Source organism: Phalangium opilio, unplaced genomic scaffold (assembly GCF_054372755.1).
Source record: "Phalangium opilio isolate 3A_F unplaced genomic scaffold, DU_Popi_V2 ptg000094l_1, whole genome shotgun sequence".
NCBI classification, from domain to species: Eukaryota; Metazoa; Arthropoda; class Arachnida; order Opiliones; family Phalangiidae; genus Phalangium; species Phalangium opilio.
This window is the reverse complement of record NW_028324199.1, coordinates 4556351-4563987: the sequence shown is the minus strand read 5'-3', so window position 1 is coordinate 4563987 and position 7637 is coordinate 4556351. Positions and strand designations below refer to the sequence as shown.

The following is a 7637-nucleotide window of genomic DNA, read 5'->3' as shown; positions in this document are numbered from 1 at the left end:
CTGACTATATTTTGGTTAAGGTTTTAACCTTAATATCAAACAGACGTTAGTTTATGCTACAAAAAAGTTTTAAATTGACAATCTCGGAATGTCTTTATGAAGTTTTAAGGATATCCGAATTCTACAGGGCCGGTAGGACCTTGTAGATATGACTTGATACCGTTTTGTAACGTTAAAGTTAAGTTTTCGCATTATGACTTAAGAAAGTGTCACACTTATGGAACATATGCTCGTACTTACACCAACAAATACAATTGTTTCTTTCAATACCTGCCCACATTAAAGAAATTCTGTTACTATCCTATCCATACATTAGTTGATTTTCGCCAATAAACATTTCGTCCAAACATCTTGAAACATGCACTTACATTTAGTTCCTTACATTAGTTAAGTTAGTGTGTCACGCTCACTTCCGGCTTTAGATTTACGCTATACCAGGGAGAAGATGTGGCACCTTCAATCTAGGCCTTCCAATTGCAAATTGGGTAAATAACATTCCAAGAACGTACTCGTGGATGGAGAAACTCCGTTTTCGGAAAAACAAATCAACAAGCATTGTCCGGTGCTGTCGTAAGCTTTAACTCTTTATTCTTATTCTCTTAGTTAACCGACTGAAAAATTTACTAAGGTATAATCGTTTATTAATTTATTTGCGAAGTTTTTTCTTTGTTTTAAGTTAACCCTCCACTTTTGGTTTTACTCAAATTTTCTTTATTTTTATTTGCGGTCATCCGCTCGGTTCCGAGGTTAAGAAAGAAAATTTCTTCTTAAAATATTTCTCTGCTATTACTTTTGGTGGTACCTCGTGATCAGTGTAGGCCAATCACGAGCCTTCCAACCCTTTCTCGAACAAGTTAGTAGTGTGTGACCTTGAGTGTGACCTTGAGAAGGAATGCTAGGTTTCATGAAGACCACTCCTAAGTACGCTATTCAACATAGCGTACCTAATTTGTTACGGGTGAAGTTTCGGGTGGGGCCCCAAGAAAAACGCCATTACTCCCTCACTGTAATTTTTTGGAGAAAGGAATGTTCCCTTTTTTGGTCACTGTGAACCACAACAAATTTTATTTCATTTTAGCATTTAGGTTTCTTCATTATTTGTTGATTTTTATAAGGATTAAATTTTACATTTTACTGCTCAGTTTTAACAGGCGTTTCCCAAATCCCATCCCAAACATTCGCCCACTAACATTTTTTCACGAATACCGATTTCGTTAATTTGCAACATTAACCTAATCTTTAAACTAAATGCAACCTTTCGGTTGTTTGAAGAATGAACCAAAATGTCGGCGTTCCTTATTAGTTTGCGCTACTTATCGCTGTCAGTTTACCGTTAGTATTCTACAGGGCCGGTAGGCCCTTGTAGATATGACTTGATACCGTTTTGTAACGTTAAAGTAATATTCACCCGCTTTTGCTAATTTGCTATGGAGATTAACATGGGTTTTTCGTGATTTTTCCCCACCGATAACTTAAAAACTACAGCGAAGATACTTTTCGGAATTATCTTAAATTAACAATTAAGTTATCAGGGTGTGCTATCAGCCAGTTTGATCAAAACAATTAAGTCTAAGTATGTTAATTTTAGTTAATTACAGAAGTACGGCTTTGACCATCGTGATTGGACATAATAATTAGCTAGATCTCTTGGAAAACTCAGTGTTACTACGTATCTGTAGTGTGGTGCATGGTTATCATGTCCGCTTCACACGCGGAAGGTCCCAGATTCGAGCCCTGGTAGAGACATGTATTGACCATCGTGATTGGACATAAGAATTAGCTAGATCTCTTGGAAAACTCAGTGCTACTACGTATCTATGGTGCAGTGGTTATCACGTCCGCTTCACACGCGATAGGTCCCAGGTTCAAGCCCTGGTAGATACATGTTTTGACCATCGTGATTGGGCGCTTGAATTAGCTAGATCTCTTGGAAAACTCAGTATTACCACGTATCTATGGTGTAGTGGTAATCACGTCCGCTTCACACACGGAAAGTCCCAGGTTCGAGCCCAGGTAGATACATGTTTTAACCATCGTGATTGGACATAATAATTAGTTAGATCTCTTGGAAAACTTAGACTTACCACGTGTCGGTGGTGTAGTGGTTATAATAAATATTTAACAATTATTTCACTTCACTTGGTTTAATAATGTGACATAGGTAGCATACTTTTCCCTACTTTTAAAACCATTAAACTAAGTAATATTAGAAGTTCAACAGATTGTCAAAAAAAGATGCTAAAAGCCACTGTAAATGGTTCTTAAATGCCTAATATTTCCTTAATACTTCCAAATAATATTAGTAAATGGCGTGAATTGATCATAGAAATGGGGTTAAAGTACACCCTAAATGATGTCTTTTTTGGCACTTAAAAAAACAGCATATATGGTGTTTGAATGCACCATTATATTTTAGAGTGCAAATGTATGACGGTAAAGCAAACATAATTATTCAAAATTTAATTACATTAAGACTGAAGTGACAGATATTATATAAAAACGTCTTGGTTTGGACCAAGGCCGAAAAAACAAACGATATGTGTGAGGTTTATCAATTGACTGAAGTTCAGATATTGAAACTTTTTTCTAGTTATTTTTATCCACTCAATCCTTAATCAATATTTAATTCAACCAACTGAGTTTACTGTTAATCGACCTAGTCCCTCTAAATTAATTGAAAAAATTACATATCTACGCTTTTTCAAGAACAATTACATTTTCCGAAGACATTTTATCATGAAACTAATTGTTCTTGAAAAAGCGTAGATATGTAATTTTTTCAATTAATTTAGAGGGACTAGATCGATTAACAGTAAAATCAGTTGGTTGAATTAAATATTGATTAAGGATTGAGTGGATAAAAATAACTAGAAAAAAGTTTCAATATCTGAACTTCAGTCAATTGATAAACCTCACACATATCGTTTGTTTTTTCGGCCTTGGTCCAAACCAAGACGTTTTTATATAATATTTCATATTGGGCTTATGACAATTTTGAGCTAAATGTTAAACGGACATAAATCAGCATTTTTAAAAATTTTGTAAAATTGTCAATTTGGTCCTATTTCTGGAATTTTTAGGGGGGGCGCCTCGCGTTTCAATGATTGTAAAAAATTGTATTATGTTAATTACAATAAGAATACAAACCTTTATTGATTTATGTTTTTTTTTCAAGTATCATTATAAATAAATGTCTGATTGAGCTAAAGTTATGGTCCCTTTATATATGTTTATGCTTAGTGCAGATTTTGAAAATGTAAAACAGTTTCTTAACATTATTAATTAAAATGAAGACTGAAGGAACAGATATTAATCAAAAATGTCTTGATTAGAATCAAGACCTAAAAAGTATCGATAAGACTGAGGTTATCACTTGTCTGAAGGATCAGATATTAATTTTTCTTTTTAATTGAAACTTAAATGCATGCATAAGAAAAAACAACGTTTCATTACCGTTTTCCGTTGAAATAAATTATTTTACTGGTAATCAATTTCAAAAATTTACTTATCTCGACTTTTCGACCACAATTCCATTCCCCGAAAACATTTTATCATTACATTAATTACTTTTGGGAGATAACGTGTCAAAATCCTATAAAACAACAAAAAACTGTACTAGCGGTCTGTTTAGCCATGACAACAACCTTTTAAAAGTTACAAGGACTATATAACCCTTTCGAGACTAACAGGACCTGAGCAAACTATAGCTTAACCTGCTACTAGTACGACCAGGGAGAATTGATGTAAACTGGAGTTGAAATTTCATCATGTGCAACCTGCGGCCCAGAAACTCTCCCATAGTTCCAGTGTGTGTAGAACATAATTTTTTCGCTGATATCTGCCAAAATCAATCTTTCTAGGTAGTGCCGCCTCCTCACTTGAATTTATCATGATATGTTAAGGTTTGAACGAACAAAATTCTAGATTACTATTTTCACTACCATGTCCCTCTGCTACTTTGAAGCAATTTTTCCTCTCTTTCTGCTGCTCATTACCGGTGCCATTCCCTTGATTTTCTGTTCGTTATAACTACTATCATGAGTTTATTTATTTCAAACCAAAATATAAAAAAATGGATTCTTTTTCCATTTGTGCTACTTAGAATTTACAAATGTATATAACGTTGTGCCGTGCCATATCAAGTAGTCTCTAACCATTGTTAGAAACTAGAGAGAGAAATTGGGCAGTAACACTGATCATGCCCTGAACTATGAGAAAGAACAAAACGACGGTTCACTAAATTACCCTTGATATTACATCATTTTGCAAAACCGCGAGTAAAAATGTTACTGCCCCTATTGAATTTAGCGCCATTGGTTTTAGAATAATTAAAATGTTCCACTGCGAAGCGTGACGGTCACGAATGGGGATGTAACGTCTTTAGGGACCTTTTAAAACGCAAAACCATACACGTACTCTCCCAAAAGTAATTAATGTAATGATAAAATGTTTTCGGGGAATGGAATTGTGGTCGAAAAGCCGAGATAAGTAAATTTTTGAAATTGATTACCAGTAAAATAATTTATTTCAACGGAAAACGGTAATGGAACGTTGTTTTTTCTTAAGCATGCATTTAAGTTTCAATTAAAAAGAAAAATTAATATCTGATACTTCAGACAAGTGATAACCTCAGTCTTATCGATACTTTTTAGGTCTTGATTCTAATCAAGACATTTTGGATTAATTTGGAATATGATATGCGAAAAAATCCTCAGGCTTACGATCGATATGAACGAAATGAATCTAATCTTTAACACACTAGAATGTATAAACCCCATATTAAATTGTATTCCTATATGCAGAGAATTACAGCTTTGAATAACTTTTCTTTCTTTCAGATTTTAGGGTAATTGTTTTGAGTGGCCATTTTTAAATATGGCGTCAATAATTTCGACTTGGGGATGGCAATTTTTTGTGTTTATTACGTTAATGTAAATAAACTACTCAAAATAGGAATTTCGAAAAGATTTATGTATTTGAAAAATATTTAGCATTTCCAGGAGTCATTTTTTAAGATGGCGCCCAAACTATCAGTAGCACGTCTTCATTCTTCAAGTATGATGTTTAAACGCTCTTCAACAATATATTTACCGATTTTTTAAATATAAACTGTATCTAAATGAAATTACCGGCGGCCATTTTCCAATATGGTGGCCAAACTATCCCATGATTGGCTACAATATTTTACAATTAGGTTCACACAGCTCTGATTACAATATCAATAAATTTTCATAATTTTTTAACAACATGGTGAAATATAGTGCACCTGCAGCTTTTCGGCGGCCATTTTCCAGTATGACGACCGAACTATCGAACTTAGAGCTGTAAAATTTTACTATGATGTTCGGATGTTTACAATCATAATATGTACCAATTTTAATAATTTTTGAAGAAGAACGTGGAATACATTGTAGCTGTAATTCCCGGCGGCCATTTTCCAAGAAGGCGGCGAAAGCTCGCGCTCCAAAGCCGGGGACTTTTAGTATATTTTTGTTGGGTCATAAATAACACATGTACCAATTTTCATCTTTATGTTCAAATGTTCTAGGTTAAACCCCAAAGGTCCTGGGCTATTCGGTGTATCACAGAGTGCTGGAAATCGAATATTTTTCGTAACTGGTTGATGAAAGTTTTGATTCTTTTTCTCTGTCACCTTTCGTAGAACTGTTCTTTGATGGGTTTTGACAAACCTTTCCGGCAGACGAGACCCCACTGCTCCCTCATCATTGGTTCCTCAGAAATGTTGAAGAATGTTTTACTCATTGCATCTTCTACTAACAGGTCGAAGAATATAGGAATGCAGTTAAGAATCAAAGACATCCTATTATTTATAACCGCTTTCCCTCCTAGAGTCTCGTCCAATACCCTTTCGATCAATCCATCAAAATTGTCAATAATTCCTCCGCCTCTAACGGCTTCTTCGAACTCGGCTCGCTCCGTTGCTCTCGGAGAGTTCTAGTAGATTTCGTCAATCATTTTCTTTGCTCGCTGAATTTTGTCAGTTTACGGCACTGGAAAGATTGCCAAATTATCGCCTACCATTTGATACTTACGTTAAAGAACTGCGACACTAGCAACCACCGTTGTTGGTGAATTCGTATTTCAGGTCTAGAAGTCAGTCCTACAGGTTACCGATGTAGTTGGGTCGATCAGCCGATGAGAGGAAAGAGAAAACGTTGCAGGTTGCCATAAAAATCAGCGATGTTGATGCGAATATGCAATTACTTAGTAGACATAATCGAAGGCGTCCATTCTGTTCCTGCGCTTATGAAATGTAATCAATCTTAAACGCAGCCTGTTGTAATCGGATCTTACCCTGGTTGACAACAAGACCAAATACGACTAAAGAAGAATTGAGTATTTCACTGGTCACTGAATTCCGTACTGATAGCGAACGGTAGCTGTATCGAGAGAGACCCATCAAGAATGACGCCACGATGAAATAGCCCATAATGCTCAACCACGCCTGGAATACATGAAAAGTTAAAATCCACGGAGATTGGATTCGTTAATTACGTCTTTACCTTAGTTTGAAATGTCTTCAGGATTAGGAAGGGTCCGTAACTGGCCCCAATTGGATCCCCGGAAATAATATGGACATCATCGAAAAATGTCGTTTCGACCCATTCCACCAGTGGCGACTTCTCGAGTTGTTGCGGGAAAAACGGGATTTCAAAGTCAGTTTTCTGAAAGATGAATCATTTAGTCTTTGACGATGAATGGTCGCCACTTTAACTGACCTTGTTTTCCATATTTGAGATATGGTCAGGATTGTCTTCTGGTCCATCCTTGACTGTTAGAATGAAGCCCCTGAATATCGAGCGAACCATAAGAGACTTACGTCATCTCGTCCAAATTTGCAGCGATACTTACGAATTTCTCATTTGAATCAGGACGGAGCGAAACATAAAGCCCCAATACCCTCCAAACTTTAACCGCTTTTCATCTTCAAGATAAAGAAACATTAGTTCCCCCTGAGAGAAACGCGCAGGACGTTCTCAGTCGTGTTTGTCATTGTCATTTTTTTTCCTTTTTGAACTTAAGAGGCCCTGTAAAAAGGGTATTGACATTATAATCTTACTTAAAACAACATTTTACGCCGAAAGGTTTACGTGTTCCTTAATTTGCACCCATTCTATAATTTCACTTTACGGCGGAATTCTTAAAGGTTAACTAGAATATTTCGAACCAATTTTCAGCGCAGTTGACCCTTTTGACCCGTTCGTATCTAGAGCACGCTTAGAACTGAAAACCAAATTGAATAGGGTACATTAATCACTTCAGAAATTCTAAGTCGGCGTCCTTTCGACGCCTTTAACTTGCAAAAATTTTAAATCTTTAATGTTTTCCTAAAAAATCAATGGTTTCGTTGCCTATAATGAAGGGTTACAGCGACATTAACAAAACGTAAGGGTTCCTTTCTTCACGGTGATTTTTCTATTAGAAACAATTTAATTACGAAAGCATTTTCATAACAATTCCAGAAGTTTATAATAAACACCAGTGAAACTCAAAATACGCGGCTCGATACATAATTCTAAGCAATTGTAACATAGAACTAATACCAAATCAAATGCTCGTTTTTTCCGGGTTAGTTTTAAGTTAATGACATTTCTTTTGTACTTGAACCTTAATAA

General features: G+C 35.6%; 2 non-coding genes across 2 annotated transcripts; both read left to right on the top strand.

Moving 5' to 3' along the window:
* The first annotated feature begins 1811 nt into the window (after window positions 1-1811).
* Window positions 1812-1884, top strand: TRNAV-CAC (transfer RNA valine (anticodon CAC)). The gene has a single exon. It is a non-coding gene; the product is annotated as a tRNA-Val (tRNA).
* A 65-nt stretch (window positions 1885-1949) lies between these two features.
* TRNAV-CAC (transfer RNA valine (anticodon CAC)) lies at window positions 1950-2022 on the top strand. The gene has a single exon. It is a non-coding gene; the product is annotated as a tRNA-Val (tRNA).
* Window positions 2023-7637: the final 5615 nt, after the last annotated feature.